The 26,842-nt window shown below is 36.1% G+C and overlaps 2 protein-coding genes across 2 annotated transcripts in view; both read right to left on the bottom strand.

Annotated features, from left to right (window-relative positions):
• Nucleotides 1-14,137, bottom strand: part of LOC127386758 (sodium channel protein type 1 subunit alpha-like) — a 32,416-nt gene extending 18,279 nt beyond the window's left edge. The window contains exon 1 of the mRNA XM_051624283.1: nt 13,620-14,137. The gene's annotated coding sequence lies outside the window, so the exon portion shown is untranslated. The remainder of the gene's footprint in view (nt 1-13,619) is intronic.
• The window catches only part of LOC127386762 (sodium channel protein type 1 subunit alpha), a 155,923-nt gene that overhangs the window by 70,583 nt on the left and 58,498 nt on the right, over nt 1-26,842 (bottom strand). The window lies entirely within an intron of this gene.

Here is a 26,842-nt window from a genome sequence, read left to right on the forward strand (position 1 = left end):
AAACAAGTATTTGTTTGAATTAAGTCCAGGGACATGACTCCAGTAAGCTCCCAGCAGAAGGCATACCCTGTTAAAAGGGTGCCAACAGCCACCAGGTTTTTAAGGAAAAGACCCTTTGCAGACACATGGTATCGTAATTTCAGTTACTCTTGGCATAGATGGAGCCAAAATTATTAAAATAACAAATTATTATAATACATAGATCATTTTCCTTGGAGTGCAAATTTTTATTTCAGATGTTTTATTAATACAGAGTAATTGATTAGTAATAAATTCTATTTTGAGAGAACCTGAAGTCCTGAAAACATAGTAAAGCGTCATCCTTTGTGGTCTGACTCAATGTGTGTGTAAAGAGAAAATAAGTTAAGCTGAAGGCAAAGTCCTCAGCTGTGAGGTTTCTAGATAACATTTGGATCAGCTAGTTAATGTGTGAGGGACAACATCTAAAAAAATAATCGGACACATTCTTTTTCAAATAAGCATTGCTAATGTAGACAGTATGGAGCTCTGAAAAGTCCTCTGTCTCTATCCATCACTGCACATTTCATGTGACATATCTGGCGAATTTAGGCTTTAATTTCAGAAAATAAGTAAGACTGGGTTTCCAAGCTGTGCAAAAGACTAAACATTAACACAGAATATAAAACATTGAAATGGCTCTGCTACATTATTTAGTCAGTTTTTGCAGTGTCCTTGTTCGCTCTACTAAAGATTAACTACCAATTTTAAAATATTTTAAATTAAATGTACAGTATTCTCCTCACAAGAACAAAAAATCAATCAGATTTGCCAAATATCCTTTTTCTACCCCTTTTAATCACATATTATGGTTAACCAGTAAAGCCTATTTAGTCTAAAAGAATCACTAAGAAATTAAATGGGGTTTAGAACATATTTTCTGTTCTTTCTAGATATATTTGAAGTGTTGAAGAGTGTATATACTGTAGAATAAATGTTTTGAGGGATGCTTATACACTTAAAATCCTAATGAAGACAGTTTTTAGGAGGTTTATTTTGGATCCTATATCACTTGTGATATACTCTTCTTTAAGTCTGATGTACCTCAGATATCTACTTCTTTTTGCAGACTCATTAAAAAAATGGGTTGGTCAGAAGCCCCCTAGTTCATCTCACTGCCCATATACCTATTTCCCAACAGATGTTTCATCTAACCTCTTCTTACAGACCTTCACAACAAACTTCACAGATTACTCTGACGCTCTATTGCAGCTCTTCACTAACCCCTCTCTCAGAAAGTTCCTCCCTGTGTCTCATCTGAATAAGCCCATTTCTTCAGTCTTTGCTTTCTGCCCCACCCACTAGGGACGTAAAGAACAGAATTCATTTCCAGTATTCAGCTTCTAATGATCCACCAGGTTCTTTCCTTCTGTTTCAATCTCTAGATCCTCTCCAGGAACTCTGGAAAGCTACTGAAAGTGCCCTGCAGAGAAGCACCTCCTGGGAGAAGCACCTATCATCTGCTTCAGAAATAGCTCAGTTACTATTTCCTCTTGTCAAATAAATTCAACAATGACTTGAAACAAAATGGTTAGACACTCTAAATCATTAAATAAAATGAAAGATCTCACTCTGAAGGAAACACCATTAAAGAGTAAGCAGAAAATGGAGTTCAGGGAGGCAGGAGAGGATGGAAGCACTGTAGGCAAATACATCTGGAATACAGTCAAGTCATTGACTGGAAATGCACTTAAATAAACAAGCACTTGAGAGCTTCTTTCAGATACGCTACTTAATGTTAAATGTTAATGTTAAAAAGTACAGTACTTGCTGCTTAGTTTTGTCATCTTTAACCAGCACCACTGTTAAAGTCCATTTGAGTCACACGAACTGCTACATTTCTTCCTATATTTTCCTTTCTGGTCTCAACAGGATTTGGTTTTTTGCTTGGTTTTGGTTTGTTTTACTCGGAGGATGATCTTCAGTGTTTTGAATTGTATTATGAAGTGCTTCTAAAAAGTCAATGGTGGAAGAAAATGAGAGAATCTGTTTAAGGGCAAGAGAAAGATGAAGAAGATGGATCTGCATGTTTACCAGGTACTGAAATAATTAACCAAGATAGAGGACATGAGATAGGATAAAGCTTTGAAGCACAATCTGAGCTGGATATTTCTGAGACCAAAAATGGAGGGGTTATGTCCATTTTTCTCAGAGACTGGTGAAAAACAGGAAATGAATAAAAAGAAGGCTGGAAGTACTTTGAAATAGAGCACTGGAAAGATGCTCAGAGATGCACTGGATACTGCTGAGACAGAAAGCAATGGAAATCAGCATTCAGAAAAAGCAGTGTAATGAGAATTTCCTAGCACACAGAGGAAGAAGAGAGATAATTTCTGGGGCTGATAAAGGCAAACAATAAATAGAATGGTGGCTGAATCAGAAATGTTTTTTTTTCAAGTGATATTTAATATGGCAGGAAAGGATGCTACCCAGAATTTTGGTGATAAGTGAAAAATAAGATATTTTTTTCAGAGCTAAATAACGCATTAGAAGAGTGTGAAAGGGGCCTGAAACCACACACTGCCATGAAAATGGAAGAGACAGAAATGATGACACAACAATCAAAGACAGGAAGCCTGAAAACACTGAACACCCATTATTCAGTATGGCATCACAGTGATTCTTTAAATAAATATTACTAATATTGAGTGAAAATAAATTGGTACATTTTACAGAAATTGGACTAATCCCGCTAAGGAAAGGACAATGGTTTCCGAGACCGTGTTTGTCATTTAACTAATTACTTCACCCATACCAAACTTTCAGTTGTTTCCAACCAACTTTTACATGTTTTTATGGATCCAGATCTACAAAAAATAAACCTACAACTAGAAAAATGGAAGTAACATGTGGCAGAACTACTGAGCTTTATGAATAACATTTGGAGAACATGCACGACACTCCCCATCTCCCTATAATGTTAAGTTCAGTCAGAAACATCAGTTGCAGCTTTTAATGCTTAAACTTTACTCAAAAGTGTTTTTTTTTTTCATTCTATTTTAGGATATGTCAGCTTTATTATTTGTATCTCTTTGAGCAATTTGTCCTCTTAAGTGCTCTAAACCACTATGCTAAAAAAGAGCCTAATGGTATTCCTTATCTAGTATATCTCACTGATTGCATGTTTGTTTCAGTTCACAAGTGTGAATACATATTGTTCAGTTTTCATTTAGTCTTCTGTTCTGTTTTGGCATCAACAAAAAGTCTGCATGTCAAATACAGGTCCCTTACAAGATCCCACTGCCTCCTGTATATATATCAGCTGTCTCAAGTAGAGAAAAAGAAGGTAGAATACATTCCTGTTAATGGAGGAGAATCAACAAATCTCTTCATGAAGTTTAGCCAAAAAGAGCCAACAAGTTTTCCCACAGGTGAGTTGGTACTGATGTTCAAAAATTAGTAAAATGAAAGAAAAGACATTCATCCAGAAGAGTATCACAGTTCTAAATACACACACATAAATCAGAGCAAGCTTTCTGCTCCTTTTCAAAAGAAATTTGCAAAGAAGTACCCACTTCTCCTAATTACTGCCAGAATATTTCTAATAATGAAGAACAAGAAAACCTTCACACTTCTTTAATCTCAATTCTTCAATTTAAGGTAGCCAAAAATGATGGAGCATGATCAGTAAAATACCATTTAAGGGACAAAATTCAGTGCTAAGCTTTGTATTTGTGTCTCCTAAATATGTCTGCTTCCATCATTAATGTACAAAATTCTTACAGCTGAAGTCACATGCTGGAAGGATGTGGTGTGACATGGATAGTAATAGTGATGCCATCCTTAAAAGTCAGCAACCAGCTGTCCTTTAAAGTGCTTGGCATTGGGATAGTACATCGAAGAGTCATATTCATAGACATTGGGAAGGTTTTCTAGTTTAAGGACACTTTCATTTTAAGAATAGTATAATCTGTCATTTAATTTAGCTTCCCACTTATCTCAGTTGACATTTACAGCCTCTGAAACTTCAAAGCAAGTTTAGGTTATAATATGACAATTTCAGTGTACAATTCAGTGATCAATAATTAACTACCCTTGCCCCTGACATAAAGGATTATTTAAATGATTGACAGGATATATGATTCCATGATATACATTCATCTATATAATTATCCTGTAAGTCATTATCTACAGAATTGTCACAGTTGGAAAAGACCCCTAAGATCACCTAGCCCAACCATTCACCCAAGGGGGTGAACAACAGAACCCACTCAAACAAGCAACAACAATAACAACAACCAAAAAAATCACACAGACACCCCTCCCCCCCCCACCAAACACCACATCACAATCACCCACCCCACAAAACCAACACATAACCCAAAAAAACCCTACCATACCCACTAGTACATGCCCTGAAGGGGGCCACACCTTGAATACCTCCAGGATGGTGACTCCACCACCTTCTTGGGCAGGCTATTCCAGTGCCTGAGTACTCTTTCGGTAAAGAAATTCTTCCTAATATCTAGTCTAAAACTACCCTGGTGCAACTTTGGGCCAGTATAGTCAGACTTTTAAAATTATTTATTCCTGGTGCAAGATACTATGCAAATTGCTGTTGTTTTCCTAGAATTTCCCTAGAATTATGTTCATAATAGTATGGCTATGGCTAAAACACTCATTTCCCCTCCTTCCATAATCGGTATTTCCTTTAAAATAATGAAAACTTCCTGTAACTACCTTACAAACTGAGGACAATCAGTTTAAGGCTGCCTGTCTTCAACTTGCATTCCTGTGTCTGAATTCTTCAGGAAATATTCAAGATCACACAAACCAAGCTCAACAGAACAAACTAAAAGGGTGTCAGTTTTGACAGCAATCACCCTGGTATTGTTTCACATTAGATTCTTGGAGCCATTTTTAGCACAAACTTTTTTCCTTTGTGCTTTATATTAACATATTGGCCAAGTCTGAAAAAGACAGTAGACAAGTAGGTGCACTTCAAAAATGCAGCATTAACATCAGCCAATATAGTTCAGGAGTTTGACACCATAACCACAGAATAAGCATTTCTGGACTAAGTGCAACCGAACAGGTTTTCAGCAATGACAGAACACACCAATCCATTTTCAAATACTGCAGCATCAGCAATAACTTTTTCAAAATGGGGATGAAGGGCAGGTGGATTGAATAGACAACCCAATCCCAGGGAAACTAGTTCAGTTGACATCTTTTAAGCACATACCTCAGACAAGGAGCAGAGAAGAAATCCATTTTAGAAAAGACGATGAAAGAGCTGGATATCCACCTGGCAAATTTCTTGTGCTGTTTGAAAAAGCAAGACGGTTCAGATTATGAACCGAGTTATATCTGCACCATTACAATCAGTCCTGATCAGTATGTAAATGGAAGTAAGAGCTTCTAGCAGCATACCTGACCAGAAAGACTAAGGGCAGAGGGAGATATAGAGAAAAAGGAGGAGGGAGCCCTTTCTTCCTCTGGTAAACCTCTAACATTGAAGTATTTAGCCTTAAAGTAGAGCTGCTCTATGGGAAAGAAAACTGTACAGTCCTGCACTGCTAGGATTTCACCTACGTAAATGCTTGCTTTAGCACTTCATATGTTTTCCATGTGAAGGAACAACATGACCTCTGTTAACAATGAAAGAGTAGAGGGGAAAAATTATTAAATATCATTTTAAACATCCCCCCCAACAAAAAGGCAAACACCCCAAAATATAATGCCAGTGAAATCTACCTTGTAGCAAAACGCTGTGCTGCCAAACACATCTGACCGCAGCTTTTGAAACATTTGTTAAAACTCTACAATTTAATTTTCTCCTTAATTACATGCTTAACAAGAACTACAAAGCAAGCATTCAGGAAATATAAAAATAGAAAAAAAGAAGGTGGGGGGACCCCATGCAGACAACTCACGGAAATGAACTAAGGTCTAGGATTTAACATCCTGCTGGCTTACCTGATAAAACATGAATTTCAAATGCATTATGAGGAAGACAAAAATAAAAACCCTCAAGAGATAGTGATGATGAAATGCTTGAAAACCTTTCTAATAAGCTTGTCCAGATTCTCGGTTCCACAAGATTACCAAGTATTTATAAATTGCTGCATTATCATTGGGGAAAAAAAAACCAAACCAAACCAAAACCAAACACTGAAAAAACAAACCTCTGCAGTGTCCTCTCTGCTTCCTGTTCAGAGCTCACCCTGTGGTACCTAACAGGAATCAGCAAAAAGCAGACAAAAACAGTAAGGGGAAAGAAAGGAAAAAAAAAAAGGAAAAAAAAAAGAAAAAAGGAGGAAAAAAAAAAAAAAAAGAGGGGGGATGGGAGTAGGATGAAGAGAGGCAGAAAGGAGAGTGAAGAAAAAAGAGGCGGGGGGCGGGGGGAAAGAGATCCCAAGCCATCACCTTGAAGGACAGCCCCATCTACCGGCAAAAGACATGAACCGGCTGTAAAAGATTGCTTTTTAAAAGCTTTCCTGATTTACACGAGTCTGAAAATCTACAGCCCCGTTTTCCTTCAGCAAGGAACAAAGGGCAGGAGTTGCGCTGAGAAGTAGGTTACTTTAGCCATTGTTAAATAAGTAAAAGTTTTCATTAATTTTCCTTACTTTTCTGTTAATTATTCATCTCTGAAACGTGAGAAGGAAACAGTTTGGTTAAGGCTGGTCCATTATGAAAGCACCAGAACGCTTTCCAGGTCAGCCCCTGGTATGCCATGACTAAATACTACCTGTCCTCTGTCTCCTATTACACCTCCCCACGGAGCAGCTGGAACAGATGCAACATCTTCAGTCATGGGTTCAATCACAAAAGAAAAGAAAATCAAAGGTTCCTGTGCCAGCGTCATATGACATGTCCATCTATGACAGACCGCACTGCCAATCACGCAGCCCAGGACGCGACTGCCACATCAGATCTGTACGTTCCCTGTATTCGGATGGCAGCTGTGCACCCAAATCTGGAGCCTAGGCAAAAACCACTCCTTTTTAAAATTCAGACTGCTAAGTAACAGTAACTGCTAACACAACAAACTCCAGCTGCATTGGATCAGCTGCTGTTTGAGCTAAATCTGACAGCCTTATGTTTTTCTCCTTTTGCTTTCTCAACAAAACATAAAGGGGAAAAAAGGAAAGGGAGAGGGAAAGGGAAAGGAAAATGAATAGTGAAAAGGAAAAAGGGGAAAGGGAAAAAAAAAGAAAAAAAAAGAAAAAAGAAAAAAGGGGGGGGGAAAAAGGAAAGAAAAAAGGAAAAAGAAAAAAGAAAAGAGAAAAAAAGGAGCAGGGCTGGCCATCAGCAAACCCTTTTGAAAACCCAAGTTTCAGCCATGCTGGAGGGGAGAGGGTGCAGTATGGCAGGAAAAGAAGGGCGCAGTGACTCAGGAGATGAGAGGTGCACCAAGAAGGGCCGAAAATAATACTGAGTTTCTTTCACTGTGTAATACAATTTTAGTATGTAAAGGTAAAAGAAAATAAACCTAATTAGTATCTGCATGCAATGAGACTGTCATCTATAACAGATACTTAACACATTACCCTGTGATTCAGTGACCCAAGGCAGCTGTAATGAATTTGATTCCCTAGAGTAAATTCCATTGTTGTTCTGATATGTTATTTTTCAAATTTTTATATCATGAGCTCTCAACTGCTTAATTTTTGCTTGAAATCAAGTTATGTGGCATGGAAAAGATGAGAGGTAATGGGTACAACTTAATCCTGGGGACACTCCAACTGGACACAAGAGGAAAATTTTTCACAATGAGAACGATCAGCCATTGGAATAGTCTCCCCAGAGAAGTGGTGGATTCCCCAACATTGGACACTTTCAAGATTCAGCTGGACAAGGTGATGGGTCATCTTGTCTAGACCATGCTTTTACCAAGAAAGGTTAGACCAGGCGATTCTTGAGGTCCCTTCTGACCTGGTATTCTGTGATTCTATGATTCAGTCCTATGTCCCTGAGGTAGAAAGATCTATAAACCATTGTCTCATTATTAACATCAGATGGTAACACACTCTTCAACTGCTTGATTCTTATTGAAATCTAACTGTAAAAGATGAGGTATCTTTTTTCTGTAAATTTGCAAAGTTTTTCAAGGTCAAAAAGATCACTTGCAGTTAACAAATTGCTTTCCAGTGCTACTAACACCCATGACTCAGAATCACTCTTAAAATTTTAAATACTAGATGTTCAAATACTATTGCTGATGCTATTTGATTATTCTCAAAAATCTTTCTGTTCACGGAGGATGTTTCTGGAAATGACAGTGTTTATAAATACATATTTATCACTAGGTTAGAAGGCAGAATATTTACTCCTCAGCTTGAATTTTTTTAGTTCCTTCAGTCTTTGCTACAGTCTGGGCATGTCTGACATTTTACAGGCATAGCAACTTTAAAATGTTGCATTTTGAAACGAAGTAAACACCATAAAAGAAAACAGTAAAGTAGGAATCTGAATAGATTAAACAATAAAATACTGGGTAGTAAAAATCTTTGAGATATCGCAGGTGCTCACAGTTTTAGTCCTGATTGTAATACTGAACATGGGCAATCTTCCCCCAGCTTAAACATAGTTCTAATGTTTTATAAAAGCATCCAGTTTTGAATAGTCCTAAAATGTCCTTCTTTAAGCATCAGTAGAGGCTCAGCATAGGATGTTTAATATGACTACTGACTTTACAAAATCTTCAAGTACCATTAACAGAATACTGAAAGCTTTTCTTTAAGCAGCTTTTCTGTCGGCTCATATTTCACTGGTCACACTGGTGTAACCAGGTGCTCAAGTTCAGCACCATCACCTTAGTGTCATGAAAATTCATTAGGGTTTGTGGTTATCTTATCCTTTGGTAGCTCCTTGAACCAGATTGTCATCTGAAACTGGGTTTAAGAGAGAAGACTGTCAACACAATAGCAACTTCTTCCAATTGCTAAGGAGCTAATTCCTGTGATTTCTTATGTTTTTAATATTTTAAATGTATACATTGCACCACAGTTGCAGAACAACAAAAAAAGGAATAGATTTCTCAATCACAGCTGCTCCAACTCTAAGATAAATGGAACGCTAGTAAATTAAACATGGTCTCCCTTACCTTAAAAAACAAATTTGCATTTTTTACTGTGTCTATAAACATATAGGACACTGCTAGTAGCTAGTAAAACATTTTTTTTTTTCAGAAACAAGCCAGTCTAGGGATACTAATTACATTTACTTTGGAATTTTTTGACCACTTCTTCCTGCAGATATGGCGACAACTTCTCCCAGCCTGAGTGCCCAAGGAGCATCTTAATGGACACAGGCTGAAGCAACGATTCGACAGGCCTGGAGGAAAGCACCTCCATGCACTGCACAGCCTAGACACAGCTGCCAGGCAAACTTCCCTCGCAGCCCTGAGCTTGCAATCTTGCAGATTTCAGATTGTGCAGACCTGGTAACCATGCATTAATGGAGACTTGTGATTCACTTGCCCTCATAGAAATTTTAACCAGTCCTACTCTTGGCTCTGCCTCAGGAATACTGTGCAAAAGTTTAAAAGCAATGGTGAAAAACCACCCAGTAAGCTTTTGGCTCAAGTGCCACAAACTGCCCACCCTTAGTCATCCCCAAGCACTAGGGCATTCTGGTTTTCTTCAGCACATGAAAGGATTCAACTGGAAGTACTTTTCTGGAGATCCTCTACAGCACAGTTCCCTTTCTGAAAGAGACCTATAATGAACCCGAGCTGAAGACAATGCAGTTCTTTTTGTCACTATCCTGTTTCATCGACTGTGCTGCAAACATTAGTTTTGTACAATCTAGAGAAATCTTTAAAATTAATCTTAGACGCTTAGATGTTCAACCATAGCATTAATTATGAAAGCAACAATGCAGAAGAGTGTGTTCTACATACACAATGAATAGTGTTAAGAGCAAGATATATATATATATATATATATATATATATATAGATAGATAGATACATACACATATCTTTTTCATGAAAGTGTCTGAGGTACATTTTATTTACCAAAACATTAAGAAATCTCCATTGATTCATAGAATCATAAAATCATAGAATGGTTTGAGTTTGAAGGGACCTTAAAGATCATCTACTTCCAACCCCCCTGCATGGGCAGGGACATCTCTCACTAGATCAGGTTGCTCAAACCCCATCCAACCTGGCCTTGAACACTTCCAGGGATGGGGCAACCTGTTCCAGTCTCACCACCCTCACACTAAAGAATTTCCTTCCTTCTTTACAGCATCTCTTTCTAGTATTCTAGGAATTAATTCTGTGAATTGCAGTGGGTATGGAAAATAGGTAATGGAGTAATTAATCTAATATATAAGGAATGAGCCATCCAAGATCCTCAGTGGGCAAGCAGGTGAATATGATAATCCAGAGGGCTTTTCCGCTTTCTAAACTTGTGAACTGATTGCACTGCAGTCACAGAAGAGCTAACAAGCAGTTAAGGACAGAAAAATACCATAATGGAGAACCAGGACCTGGAAAAATTACATGGACCGTAGCAACAGAGCAGATTATATCCAACCAGTTTAAATGAAAAATGAGAAAAGCCTCTGAATAAAAACAATAGTAACTTCTTTTGCGTAAGGAACAGAGCCCATCTGCCAGCTTCTTAACAGGTATCTTCAGAATAGATATAGCCCATTTCTACAGCAATAGATTTTAGTCACATTTGAAATGTTTTTGTGTAATAGATGCAAATAAAAGTTAGTAGTTCTGGATAGTGAAAGATCTGCATTTGTGGGCCCAAACTTACCTGGAAAGCTTGTGAAATGTACTATTGTAGTTTTACATTTAGATGGTATATGAGGTAAACTAAAACACAGATGTTTGCAGCCTTTCTTTTTCAATTTAGCACTAACTTACTATGTGATTGTCATCACAATATATATCTCAACTACTCAACTCAAATGGGCAGCTAAAATCTGAGATAAAAATATCTTCATATAAACTAATAGTCTAATGTATACTCCTACAATTTGTTTACATATTGGATTACAAAAACTAGTCTCACCATTGTTTATGCTAAAGACATTAGTTGAAAATAATTAAATTTGCACACTTTCATATTGTTGTCATGCTCCTCGTTCTAGTGACATTTCCATGGCCTCTGAAGAGAGCACAGAAACTCCCTTGCAGGACAAAAAAGTCTGAGGAAAAGTGAAAAGTGAGAAGTTTGTCAGAAACTCAACCTGCATATTGTGATGTGAGGGGATATACAGAACATTGAAAGCAAGCTACTGTTGGAGCTATGGATTATACCATTCCAGTAAACCACTGGAAAATATCAGAAGGAGGCACTGTCAACTAATGGTCCATATCATGCATTGTAGTGAGTTCAAAACACACATTAAATCTTGTATTCAATTTTTCAGATTCACAGAGATATATCAGAATATAGGATGTAAAAATACACATAGGAAACACCATTTTCTAACACTTTGTATCCTACTGAAACTTCTGCAGCTTGCTATGCTGCAAAGCATTGTGTGCCCTATGAACCATGATGCACTAAAATAAAAATATCACTACCAGAAAACCACTGTACATTTAAAGACAATAGGTTTGGGGTTTTTTTGTTCTAACTGAATAGATAGGTTATTAATACACCTTAAACCTGTAAGAAAATACCTCAAGCACCCACACTTGAAGTGGGACAGAACATTGTGCACTCACATATAATACCATAACTATTTTAGAACACTTCAGGCACCAAGAAGCAAAGAACAAGAAGTACATCATTATAGGAGAGCCTGGTATCTAACAGCTTTGTTCTAAGTTCCTACACTATACTATTATTTTAAGAGTTTGTTTGCAAAAGATACTTCTATATTATAAAAAATATAAAATGGTACCTATAAAATATACAATGTAATATACTGCATTGCAACAGAGGTGTTTTCAAGATACCAAAATTAGTTAAATTTTCTTGAACCTAACTTCTTTCACAAGGCAATTAATGAAGGCACCAATCTGGTATTTCTACTAAATCATGACACAGACCTACATGAGGGTCATTAAATATATATATTTTTAAAATAACTTAGTAACTGGTAAGGTTACATGGCAGAATTAATGACTGCTTGACAGTTCTTTTCCAGAAAAAGAGAGCTTTTAAAGTTGATAAGAAAATGATAAAACAATTCACTTCACCTACAAACAAGTGCTGAAATTGAATTCTATCAGTTATTTCTAGAACCGTGTGAAGAACCACTCATTTTTAGTGGGGGTAAAAACACATTTAAAGGACTTTCACTCTTCCCATAAAAATTAATTTTAACCTGAGATTAATAATCTTATATTAATACTCAATCTTAATTTGCTTGAAGAAAGGGACCATGGTATTTCTTCTCATAGTGAACAATTACCTATTAGACATGAAAATTCTGTAAATGCCATATTGTCACTAGACAATATTTTTTCAATTTTAATTTTCAGTGTTGACACTCATTAACATAATGCAATACAAACATCACTATTCTGAAGTTGATATATTCAACGAAATCTTGCTAGTAAACTGTTAAATATATCTCCTTGATAAAAGGCTGAACAAAGTTTATCTCAGGTGTTTTTACTATAAATTCTCCTATATTTTGGAATTTACTGATTTACGTTAATCGTGTATTATTTCATTTTTACACATTGCTAACTCACATGAAGATGTCCTGATACCACAGAAATAAAAAAGTTGCTGTCCAAGGTACTGTAAGAAACATGAGTTTTCTAATTAATCTCTCAAATGCATTAAAAATATTTTCAAATTTATCACATAGTAGTTTTTCCAAGCAAGCAAGCTACCCTTGTGTAATTCCCTACATGATACTGCAGTATCAGTGTTATGCTGTTACTTTCCAGGGCCTCTTCTGCTGCATTCGAGTAGAATCAGACATTCCAGCACCTGACAATATTCAGTACGTAGAATTTGTTTAAAGAGAAATATGTTCTATGTTTTGTTACAGACTGATTTTCAGAAAGGTGCAAATACAAAAAAAAAAAAAAAGTATTTAAATCTACATGGTGCATGAAAAAGAGCTATTCTCTAATAGAAACCTAGCTGTTCTGTCATTCTGCAGAGCAGTCACTAAATGTAATTTTATCTGCAGTATTCACCTTACACATTTCAGAAGCATACAGATTCATGCAGTAAACAGCAAACAGCATCTTGGATTTAACTGCTACTACAAAAAATAGCCAAAGAGTGAAAGAAATTGAAATAGATTTTTTTAATGTTGTTTTGGTTAATAAAGGAAGCAGATTTGTAATTTGCAAGGCTAAAACAATGCAACAGCCAGGAACTGCAGTAAACCTCTCAGACCTAATAGCTTTAGCCAATAATGCTTTCCCAGATCATTTTGAAGCAAATGGATTTCATTCACTGCTTAATCAGTCAAATTAACAACAATCCCCATATGGTCAGAAAAGATGTTTGTTAAACAAACCAAATTTATGATTTATTTATTTGTAAATAGTTTTGAAACTGAGATATCTAGGAGAACTACTACTCTGTTAATTCGATCATGCTGACAGAGCTGGTTTTGCCTAGCAAATTCCCTCTGCAATTCACAGCATGGCTGAGAGCTATTGGCATAGAAAAGCAGCACACTAACAATTTAAGTAATGAAAAAACATTTACCCAAGAAGATGTAGCAAAGATCAGGATCCAGCTTCCAGAACCCATGAAGCATGAAGCTGAGGGAGCAATCCAGGAGCTTGCTGGGGCCAGCAGTGTCTCTCCTACACTTGACCTAGACTGCCTTACATAATGAGGAATCAGTGCTGTCTCCTGTGTGGAGGAGCAAGCTGAATGTCATCACTGGCAGAAGTAGGGAGAACTGGCAGTAGGCAGGCTGGTAGTTAGCATGGAGATCACGAAGTCTGCTTTCCCAGAGTGTTCTGGGAGAAAACAGAAGAACAGCTCAGAAATGCTGGTGTCATTCCTCCCCTGGAACGAATGACCGGAAGGGTGTTACAAACGTGAGGCAGACAGCAAGCACTAAAGCTGCATCTGTACCTGCTCTCAGGGTAGCAGAGCTCCTGTCATGCTGTGTCTAGAGGACTGCATAGCTACAGCCCATAGGAGAGCAACAGCAAGGAAAAGTAAGGAAGGAGAGACAGAGACTGCTGCTGCATGCATTTGTCAATTTGTATTCATTGTGGTGAGTAGAATAAAAGCAATGGTATAAGATAAAATGGGGGGATTAATTTTCAAAGGGAAGTGCTGTTCCCTTAAATAAATCTTACTGCATGCAAGTTAGTTTCTGGGAAAATAACCATTTGTTACTTGTTTTACCTGTTGTTAACAGAAGTTAGAGAGATTTTTATATTTTCAAGAAAATGATGGGTAAGATACATTCCTAGTAATGAAGATGTTTACAGTAATTTCTGGTATTTCTTTGCTATTTTTTTTGAGAGAAGCTTTGGGGTATTTTTTAATTTGTGATTGTTTGCATTATATCAGCACTTCCTCTGTGGAGGGCACAAGAGGAGAAACAAGTATCCAGGCTTAGCCAGCAGTTAGAAACCTACACAAGCTTGTTTACAAAGAGCAGCTTTCTATTAATGTCACGATATATAACTTGTATTCCATATTTTATATCATTTGAATAGTTGAATAGTAAGTAAAGATCCTCAAATACTAATAATGCATATATTAATTATTCTTTAATGAATATTTTGAGTGATATAGTTTCTCCTTACAAAAGAAGGCAAAGATTTCACTAAGATGGGGCATCTTTAGTTTTCTGGTTGTATTTGAGGCAGTTTGATTAGGCATAATCAAGAGTAAGTGCAACTAGACAGAAATTCCTAATGTCACAGACAATATCCCTTGATAATAAATATAGTAACTAAGAGATAAAAAATATAATAATATTTAATACTTCATTTTACAAATTTACTGCTATATTCGATGGTCCTTCTTTAAATTAAATGAGTTCGCCTGAGTTAAATAATGGACATAATTTTCAATACAACTCTGAAACTTGACAAATTAAAATCCTGGGCTGCATTAAACACAAGAGGAAAGAGGAACTCGGCCACAATATTGTGGCAACATCAAAAGACAGGTCACTAAAGTCACTGAAAGTTTTAGACTCAGTATGGAAGATTGGGTTTTACAGAAGTCAGCTTAGGTAAGGGACTATTATAATTAGTTATGCCCTTAGTAGAGTAAACATGATTTGAGCTCTTACCTTATACGAGAAAATAAAGGTGAAGGTGAAAGGGCTAAAAAAATGTGTTTAAAAAAGTCTACTTAAATTATTACTTCTCTTTTACAAATAAGCATACAATGACTTAGAGCACTGGAACAGGCTGCCCACAGTGGTTGTGGTGTCCCCTTCTCTGGAGATATTCAAGACCCGCCAGGATGCAATCCTGAGTAAAGTGCTCTAGGATGCTGCTTTAGCAGGGGACTTGGACTGGATAAACTCTAGAGGTCCCTTCCAACTCTGACAGTTCCATGATTCTGTGACTTTTCTAACAAATTTGATCAGGTTAAAAGAAATGCTTGAGTTTCACTGGTTTTTGACATATTAAAAAAAGATCAGAAACACTTGGTAGAAAAGGTAGATAACTAATAACTAGCTTTAGGTCTACAGTATAATATGGAAACTAAAATAAATGCAAGGGAAATATAATTTGAGAATTATTTTCTTAGACAATTATTGCTGTATTTGAAATCAGTAACTATTTTATCCAATCAGAGTGATTTATTTAAACCACCAGCAAATAATATTTAAAATATCTTGCTGCATTTATTCTTTCACAAATTGTTGTTGACTGTTAATGAGGAGTCCCTATTAAAATTTTCTATCATTCACATGCATCAGCCTCTACTATTGGTGTTTCACACATTAAATGAGAGTACTTGTTTACAAGAAAATTATTTACATTTTGACCCTGGTTAATCAATGGTTAAGAATATAATGACCTGTATTTTGCTATGAGAGTATACAATGACAGTTTAATTAAGGTGCAAAAGTTTGATGATTCTGTTGATCAGAGCACTCAAAACAGCAAAGCAGACAAACTACTAATCTAAAGCCAACTCGGATGCCTCCACAGCCATGACACAGTCAATACATCACCAGGAAAATCTGCCTACAGATGCCCGAAAGTTCTACCTGCATCAGGTAGAAAAATGAAGTTTATAGGTAAAGCAACCCAATACACAGAAATTGAGTAGAAAATGCTATCTAAATGAACAGAATAGCAAACTTGACTGTCAGCATTGCAAAGGCAATATGCAGTTTGCCTTGATGTTACATTTCAGGCAAACTTGTCTAAGTTTCATATAGCTGATTCCATCACTGGGCAAAATTATGAACTAGATATTACTTCAAAGCTTTTCTAGCCTTCCATTATATGATACTGCCTATAAACTGTATATCTGACTGCAAGAAGAATTACTGTCTCATGCTTTTTGTCATGAGGTAAGTAAATACAAAGTAGTAATTTGTAAACATTAAGTTAGGGTCATTCAGAATATGCCTGCGAGCCACAGTTATTGTCTGAAGTGAAAATTCTGGAGTTTACTTTTCTCAGGACTTAGCCAACTTATTACATCATTGAACCATAAAACTTCTTGGTTTACAATAGGTCTCATAAGCATTTTTGCTCTAGATTAACTTGGTCTGATCTGCTGGCAACTCAAGCCTATCATAACACAAATTGTTACAGAAACTGCTGACATGTAAGACTCTTTAGTGAAAGACTTTCTGAGCCACCTACACCAATAATGTGAGTGCTAGAGTTTGATGCTTGTCAGGGATAAGAAAATAAGTTTATATCACTCTCAGTTATCAAATTAATTATTCTGATGCCCCAGCAGCTAGAAAGATTCAAGGTAAATAAAGTAAAAGTAGTTTAAAAAAATGTTTCAAAAATGGTATTATTTTGCAAATTACTATAGAACAAAGCTGCTGATCGGGGGGAAAAAAAAGGCTGAATTACCCCTCACATATGGATGGAGAGGGAAATATGAATGTTTGAGATTTTACTGTGAGGAATGCAAAACATTCTCAACTTTTGCTATACCTGTCTTATGAAGATAATGTTAATGTTTTATGGAATACTCTAAGTATATGAAGCAAATTCTGGATTTTTTCTTTCTTGTAAAATTTGGCAGTAGTAGTTAACAATGCTTATCACTAAATTATCCTTATGCCCACATGGTTATTTCTCTTCCATGTTGAAATGAAGCAGCAGTATCTCATAAACATTACTCCTGCCAACAACCTTGAGTAAACAGGACAATTTTTTTTTAGACACCTTGCTCTTAAGATGCCTTGTACATAAATAAATCATTACTTGAGGTTTGCTCATACTAGGATAGTTTCCATTTGGGATCTGATGAAACATTAAAATGCTCCAGTATCACTGACTAGAGAGATGTTTACCATACTTGAGAGGCAGGTGGTTTTTTTTTTCCGTTCTTCTCTGACCTTGCTTTCTTTTCTCAAAATAATTTCTCCCTTGTGTTCCTGAACAATTTTCACAAGTGATTCATGCTGAAATGTGTAAGCAGGGGCTCAAAGTGTTCAAAGAATAAAACCCAGCACCAAATGGATCCCTGTATTTAGAACTGATACCACACAACTCTTATAAATTTGGGGTTTTTTTTGCACATGGGAGTTCTTTACCCAAGTCCCTCTGAAGACTTTGGTAATTTTTATATATGGGCTACTTCTGTTACGAAAAGGCATACCTCATATATCCTTCTTGAAACAGGCAGCAAAAGCTTTTTATTGCTTTGATTATTATCTAACAGCTCAAGACCAAAATTTACCCTATATAGTCAAAGAGGAAGATTTTTCTTATTTAGTTGACTAGACTTCCTGTTTTGTCAGACTGATGCCAGTATTCAGATAGGCAGAAGCCTAATTATTTTATTCGAAAATGATACCTTACCAATCTTGCAACTGCACTCAAGGGCATTTTAAAAATTAGTAATAATTCCAAACATCTTAAATTGTACATTTTACATGTAAGATGTATCAATATTTTCAAGTCTCCTTTCCATAACATTCTCCAATATTTAGTATTCTACATTTCCCTCCAAATGATCAAGTATTCCAACAGTGAGAGCTGAACAGATTTCTCAAATTCAGTGCAAACTCCTCAGACAGGTATCACTAATTTTGTAATCTTATACACACAGGCAGGTTCTGGTATTTAATGTTACACATTATCCTAGAAAATAAACTAAAAATTATAATCCAAAGACGTGTAAAAACTTTTTACAAGTAAACTATGAACATTGAGTAGGTCAAGGTCACAGTAATCTTAATATTAATGGATTGTTCTTTGACTTCTCTTTGACATCTTTTCCTCTTCAATAAAACAAGATACAATAGCTTTTAAATGCCTTTTTTCAGATTTTTTGTAAGATTTATAGGGCTGCCTATTATACCTCTGAGAGTGTCTATAAACTGATTTCCTAAGCCACCGTTTCTGTACTTATCTCTTAAAAAACCAATTTGCTGTTTTGCACAGTAATTCTGAAAGAGAATGGCAAAAAAAATGGGTGTGAAGATATAAGTTAAAATTAAAAAGCAGTTAATTAAGCATTCAATATATATCCCTATTTATTTTGAGTATATGAATGATCTTTCTCAACTGAAAATAATCAGTACAGGCAGGCTTTTTTGTAGAATTTTCTTCTGACAATTATTCCAGAATGTTGAATTTATATTCTAATTTATATTTTTTTAGTATCTCCCAAAAGTAGTTCTTATGAGCTGAAGAGCAGAAACAATACACACTTTTGGAGACTAAGTTATTTAAGGTGTGATTCCTCCCTGAAAACATTTATAGAAATTGTTGCAGTAGGACCTTCAACTCCAAGCCATGAGTTATTGATGCCTAGGAACAACGGCAGACAATACAGATTTATGGTTCAGCATAATAAATGTACCATTAGCACTAAAAGCAATAGGCACCTTTTTTTCCTTTTTTTTTTTTTTCCTCCCAAAACATTCCTAAATAGCCCATAGCATGCATCATTTTTTTAATTGATTCAATACAGACACAAAACTGCCTAACAGAAAATCTTAAAAGAACAAATTAACATGACCAGTCATCCCCTATGGCAACACATGAAGATACAATCAGTACTGACTTTTATCTAAAAGGCATAAATTGATCACTTCAGTTTCATTCTGAATCCAAGTAGATTATTTTTGTCTTTCTTAAGTTTATGTGGGACCTGGACCTGTCAAACAAACTATATTTAGCCTTCATTAGATTTTAATCTCTTTTTAATTATTTGAAATGTCTATAATTCTAGAAAAAAAACAACCAACAACAAAAAAAACCACAACACACACACAAAAAACCCAAACCAAACTCAAAAAACCGCCAACAAACCAACACAACTCAGTTTTGATTCTTTATAGAAAAGTGATACTTCTTGTATTTTGGTTGTGCCAGAAACTTTAGAAAAACTGTTAATAGCTACAGGGTACCAAAGGTGTGGGTGACCTGTCAAATGCTTTCAAAAGATCTATTTGTTTCCCACCAAAGAAAATGTTCCACCTTCTGGATTCGTTGCTTCTATTTCCATCATTTCAACGCTTCCAGGAAATAACACAGATTCTCTTTTGTCTCTTGCTGTTCTTCACAAGAGATTCCTAGTCACTTGGGCATAGTTTACAATATAAGAGCTCAGAATGGCCTAAAAAAGATCCTTGTATTCTCTGGCAAATTTTCAGGTCTCTAGCATCTGTAGCTGTTTTCCACGGAGTACTTACTGAGTAGTAATCAAAGCTATTCAGGCCATGTAATCGTCATTCAAACTTTGGACTTGCACACTAGAAGCACTCTATGGCAGAAGACTGTACAGTCTTCACACTACACAGAGGATTGTGGATAATGCACAGGTGTTCAGGTCAGAGTATCCTCCTGTCTTCAGATCTCCTCCACCAACCCAAAGAATAGTACGAATGAGACCTTTGTCCTAAATATGGAACCAGCATTCAGTGCTGAGAGACACAGTGGTCCAACATGCCTAAGATGAGAGTAGTCCCTTGCAGAGCAGAAGGATACAGGCTGCTGTCAGTTCTATTCTGCAGCTCCCAGATTCTGAGGCTCTCCTGTTCAGTCCTTGGCTGACTCGTATGCAATGAATTATTTATTTATACAGCAAGATATATTCTTGCCAACACTCTATATACTTAGGTTTCCCTATGCATTTCACTTACATTTTAAGTGCTTCCATGTCTAATGTTGAGCTTAGAAGCACTACATACAAGCCTTCAAAAAAAATTGAACACTATCTCATCTAAAGAACATTCATTAACTAATAGAATGCCTTAAAAAAAAAAAAATTTACCTTTCAGAATTAGTATTGATTTGGCAGCTATTAATTGATCTTTCATTTAAGTAAACTTTCAACTAAAAACAATTAACACAATAATTCTAAAATCAGCAATACTATTTTGAAGCTTACAGGATAAAGAGATGTAAAACTGTTATTTTTTAAAAGATACTTATTTTTTCTTTTTATTTTTTTATTGTGCTCTCTTTTTTTTTAATACAGCTGTCTTTTTTTCATTCCCTTAAATGATAAAGTAAACTGAATGTCCTTGCAAGCCACTGTGGCTTGCTCTCGGACAGAGTAAAGAAAAAGTTAACCATAAACTGACCAAAGCAGTGCATAAAATGTCTTGTCTTTTAATGATATTAACGCTTTGTTTATTTCTTTTGGACTGATTTCACAGTGTAAAACAATGAGATCTCACAAAAATCTACTGCAGAAGTTCCCCTTTCCTCAGTCACTCCTAATAAGTCATTCTTCAAGAGTCAGCTACAGCTAAACTCAAATCACCAAGTTTTTAGAGGTCAATGAGGGGAAATACTTTTCCTATTTTTTCCAGGTCATCTCAGATAAATTCAGCAAATTCTTTTATTTATGGCACTTCATTGAGGCCAAATGCTTTACTTCAGCATATTTACTTCTTCAACAGCTTTTCATTTTTATTGGAAGCTGTAGCAATGTGACCCTGAGAAAGACATGTCTCTACTCTTCTTTCTCCAATCACTTACAGTGTAGTATTGCGATGCCTATCACAGGCCTGTCAGAGACCACGTTCTTCCCAGAACCAGTATCTCAATTTATGTCAACTTTGAATCATCGCCTTGCAAACTGCAGATTTTGTTCTCCTTGTGTCTAACAGTGGACTTGCAAAGAAAACTAAGCAATGCAAATCCATCTGTTCTCTGTCCTAAGAACAACTGCTTGAGGCCACTCAAAAGCTCCAGGTCTAAATAAAGTCATTTGGGAAAGATTTTGAGTTCTCTCCCATATGCCAAGAGGCTTTCTCTAGTACTCAAATAAAAACATTAATAGGACTTTCTGCCTATAAACATAGCTCCATGGTCTTGAACCTTCCTCTGGTATTTCTATTTTGATTCACCAGCTTTCTGGAAACAGTGGGTTTTCCACAGGACTTTCCATACCCCCTCCTTCATGACTGAGACAGCAGGATCAAGTAATTTTTTATTTTTCCCCTTTTTAACATGGGACTTCTGTGAGGACACTGATCATGTAATTGTTGCCCCTCTCACCTTAAATCTAACAAGGGTTACTCTGATATTAGTTGTAGGAGTATATTGGTGTTTTCTTTCTACTCCCTCTGCCCCAGTTTTTGCTATACAGCGTCTGCTAGAGTAGTCATGTCAGGATTGGAACAGTATGTTGCAATCTGCCTTTGTTAAGAGCTAATCTTAAGAATGTCAATAACAATATAGAAAGGAATGCTATTCCCTGATGTCTTTACTCAGTTGCAGCAACTTCCAGAGAGGGAAAGGATTTTAAGCAAAAAAAAGTGGAAAAAAGTAGCACCATTGTTTAACAGAACTTCAGGCTTCATGGGCTAGAATGTCTAGTCTGAGCCTCATTCCACTAGATTCAGCTCAGTTACTCCTCTACAGAAACCATGATTTATTTATTTTGACTGAAATCAGGAGGAGATTAAATAACTGGGTGACAAAGGGCATAGAATGAAAAGAAAGAAATGCTGCAAATACCTCTACAGGCAAGTGACTGGTAGATGAAATGTATCAAGATATCCCGCACTGCATAAGAGAGGAAGGGAAGAGCCCTTGAAAAACCTTCTCTGCTCATCTGAACCACAGCCCCAAGCTCAACAACCCCTTTAAAGCTGAGTCCACAAGGAAGATACAGTTGGCTCATTCCCACTGATCCTTCAGACTACAGGTATGTTCCAAAAACTATCTAATCCTCAGCAGCTAATTTATACTGCCTCAAAGCAATTCAGAAAAAAAAGAATAAACAGAATACAGCTGTCTAACTTATACATCAGGGAGAAGCTGTTTAATGACCTCTAAAGGACAGTTTTATTATAATAATCTTATAGCAGAACTGTTCCTACTAGTCATAGGAAAATACTCTTTTAAGATGAAGGTAAAAGAGGAATTGCCAAATTAACAAATTTGAAGATGGAAGTGAACAGTTTAAATTTTATTTGCTCTGAATCTGAATTAAAGTTCTACATCCACTGTCCTGTATATTAGCTGTCTCAACACTTACTTACAATTAATCACATTTTACAAGGTGAACTCATCTACTATCAACTGCTGGTTGTTAAGTAATATTCCATTGTCAGACATGCTGGGAAGTCCCAGTGTAATACCTTCTTGAGCAAGTTCATAAACTGAGTTTTTAAGCCTGGTTTAAATCTGATCGCCAGTCCCTCAAAACACTTTTGGGGCTCTCCCAGAATGTTACTAGAACTTAGAAATCTTTCTTGAATGAAAAGCAGAATATCCCAACAAAACCTCATCAGTGCAACATGTGCCAATTTGTACCATGCTCATGTCCCTGCTTCTACTCACTGCTCCCTATTCCAGTCATCACTGGATTACATCAGCCTTCCTTCCCAGGACACTCACTTTGAGGTGGTTTTGGCTTTTAAATTTCTCTCGTTTAAGTTCAAAAGGAGCTTTCTTATTCTATAGTCTTAAGTCCCAACTATTGTAACTTGCATTTGACTGTATTAAAACACAGTGTTTTCAACTCGAACTTTTAAACCAGACTACACAGGTTGCCCTGAAATAGCAACCTTGCTAACCTGGTTCTTCTTTCAAGTAATCTACAAACTTTTCTACCAAAAACCTTATACTATTGTTTGCATAACTGACAAAAATACTAATTACACCAAATAAAGAGCTTATTTCATGGAGGGTCCTTCCTAAAAATAATACCACTGGTTACATCATCCCCTTAGTAATATTTAAAAATCTATCAGCCCAGGTTGTAGCCCACCTAATACCATCTCTATTATTTCCAAATAAAGTAATTGTTTAAAGAATGCATGATATTTAGTGCCTTAAAAAAAACAGTAGCGCTTCTACATTTGCCTTTTTAAACAGATCTACAGTCTTGTCAAAAAAAGGAATAATTTGGCAAGATTTATCTTTGTGCTGCTTCCCATAATTACCACTTCAGCCTCTATGTTTTTATTGCACAAGTCCAAAAATCTTCACTATTTTACTTGGAACTGACATCCATGAAACTAATCAATAGCTCTTCAAAATGGTATTTCTAGTGTTTATAAATTTGGAGAAAGATTGGCAGTCCTCCAGTGTTTTGAATGTAAAATTTTCTGAGGCTTATTGTTAGTTGTGTTAACAATATACAGTATTACTATTGTTAATCAAGCCTTCATTGATTAATCTCATTTATTTCAACCTTTGCAGTAATAAAACAGAGTCCATAGCTAATATGTCAAGAGACAGCATTCAGAACACCAAATATAGAATTATGTATTGTTTATATCCTTTTCTTCTCATTCATGCTAAAGATGAGTTCTGCTATTCCACTAAAATGCAATCTACCCTTAACAGTCACAAGGACTACTGTTAGTACTGTAAATACTGAGGGTATATTCATGTTTACTTTTGAACCACACTAAAAAGTCTCACAAACGACTCTGAGATTCTCAAACCTTTTTTTAACATAATTTGAGCACATATCTTTACAGAGACAAACTTTTTTTTGGGGGGTCACATCACTGCTTGTGCTCACTGCATGCCACCCCTACTTGAGTGAAATGTAGCAGTTCCTTAGATGCCTTAGTAGGCAAGTATTTTCTGTACCTTTAGCAATCTGAGATTTGAAATGGAAAACAAGGAGCAGCAGCAGGCCTCTGCAACTCCTAACATGGCTAAGACATGACTTTTGACAATTTGTAGTTAAATGATTGTCTACATTCCCATTTGTATTTGTGTTGCTATTCTGTTAATGCTTCAAATGTTAAAAATTTTCTTTACCAACTTTTTTTTTTTTTAACAGAAGATATCTTTTCTGATCTGTCAGACTTTAGGAAAAAAAATGCAAAGGTATTGCTCTGGACCTGTTAGAAATGCTTGAAAACTCAATGTTTTGGAGACTGCCACCATAAGCAGTAGATGCTGAAGCTTGTCAGTGCAACTGAATTACAATTGAAGCATTTTTTGGTGCCTCTCACAAGTTGCAGAAGAGCAGCAGGTTCTTTTTCACATTTCCTCAAGTGCAACACTCAAAATGGCCAAAAAACATGATGGGAAACTACTCTGAGCAATATAAAAGGTGGCCTTCAGTCCTATATGGCATCACACCACAAAGTGTAGTTCCTCCAGCAATTTAGAATGTATCGGTACCCTTGACCTTGATTCAAATGCCTATCTGCTTTGCTTTGCACACTTTATATTCAACAGGAGCCTGAATTTTTTTAATAACCAGTATCTTTGGTGAGGAACACCCACTGGAATACCTGAAGCTTTTGGAACATTTCCAAGCTTCCTTCAGCATGCTCCTGAGAATAGTTTCCTCCTGTTCCCAAATATCTTTGTAGTCTATCTGCTATAAATATGTAACTATTAGTGAAAGAGGATTTTCACTATATCTGGATGAACGGTGAACAACAGACATCTTAAAGCACGTTTTTGTGGCACTGAGAATTCATTGTTTATATAGGTTGGGATTTCTTGTCTGCAGAGACAAGGAGCACTGCATAGTTGTCAAGAGCTCTTGATCTTGACTTTTTATTGAACAGAAACAGGAGAGAGTTGAAATAATTATAGACATTTAATGTGACAGTCTGTCAAACTAGAAAAATAATTATGAAAGATGGTTTAGGTAATTTTGAATCAAAATCCTGCAAGTGAAGTGTAGAACAAAGGACTAAACTTGAGAAAGAAAATAATGATCTTTAGAAAGATAATTAAAAAATAATGTCTAAAACATTATCCTGTGTACCGAAACACATTTACCATTGAGGAAAAATTATGTTCCCCAAATAAATAAATGTCTTTGGATAAAATGCAATATACAATACAGTAGAAAATTGTAACATTTAAATTTTAGAGTTGTACTCTTTTTGGCAAATTATAATTCCTGAGTTTATTGTTAAAAATACCATTTCATAAAACTACGTATGACTTTTTCTGCATAGGTGCGGCTCAGTTTTCATCTGTGTTTTGAAGGTTTTGCTGTTGAAGTGTTAAACTGCTGCCTGAAGTCTTCCTAGTGTGCATCTGTATTAAGCTGCCTACTGTTACTGCTTCATTTAGCTTTCTGCATTGCATTTGCAGGCCTAAATCTGAAACCATTACAAGCGTAATTTTTATGCTATTATTTTTTCTACAATTTGGCAGAAAACAGTGCAATAACTTTCAGTAATGAAAGTGAATGAAATATGCTTTCTTGCTTACATTTGCAATTCTTTTAACCAATACAGCTGGGCACCAACTATGTTTGGGAGCAGACATTACAAACTGAGCAAAATATTATTTTTACATGGCATTATTAAATAATAAGCCTTTGAAAAATTTTCTTTCTACCTCCCATCTTCCCATGTGACAGATACATCTGATAGGTATTTCTTTGTTACTCTATGCTGTCTTATTACAGTTCAGGGATTCTGGAATCAATGGAATGGAGCAAGTATAAGTGTGGACATAAAAAAACCCAAATATGTAATGTACTAATTCTTACCTGAGAGGAAAACACATACAAATAAAATCATTCACATTCTGTTTTTAATATGCAGGGTACTATATATATATTTTCTTTCTTCAAGAGAACACCACCTTTGCTTAACCTATTAATCTTCCCCTGCACCCCCAGAAAAATAATAAAACTTTATGCCCTGTGGAGAAGGGAACACAGACCAGTCAGAGCCCTTTCCAAGTATTATACCACTCCTGCTGTTCAGTATGCATCAAGTCTGCCTTGTCTTCCTATCCCAAAGTTCATTCTTTCTTCTCCTGAGGAGATTAACATGAAATTTGATAGCGTTAAAAAATGGTCTAAAGCCTCAAATAAGAAATAAGAGCACTTGGGACCAATTGTTCAGAACAGTGAAATCTGTCACACTCCATATAGTCAGGCATGCTCCGACAGTTCTTTCACTTGGAACTGGGTAATGTGAAAGTCAGTAAAGAAATGTTATGTAACCTGCCTGAAGTCCATATTATCTGAGTTATAGAGAATTGGAACAAAACACAAAGAAAACTGTATTTGTATAGGAAAAGAAGGAGTTGGTTCTGCTTATCTTCTAAAGTAAGCTCTTCCAGGCAGGGCCTGTATCTTCATACTTTTTACAATATCAACTGTGCTGCAAGCACTTAAGAATTAATAATGAATAGTAAATAAACGCAAAGTTTGTGAGATGTGCCAGACTGACATCTCTGGAGAATTCCCTTGTCTATTTATAAAGAGGACAGGCAGAGCAGCAATGCAGGCCTGGTTTACACTGCCCCTCAAATTACTGATACGTTTCACACAGGCTGCTGAATGACCATCAAATGGTAACTGCTCACAATCACTAAAATCCTGAAGAGATTTAGACT

This window comes from Apus apus, chromosome 6 (assembly GCF_020740795.1).
Source record: "Apus apus isolate bApuApu2 chromosome 6, bApuApu2.pri.cur, whole genome shotgun sequence".
NCBI classification, from domain to species: domain Eukaryota; kingdom Metazoa; phylum Chordata; class Aves; order Apodiformes; family Apodidae; genus Apus; species Apus apus.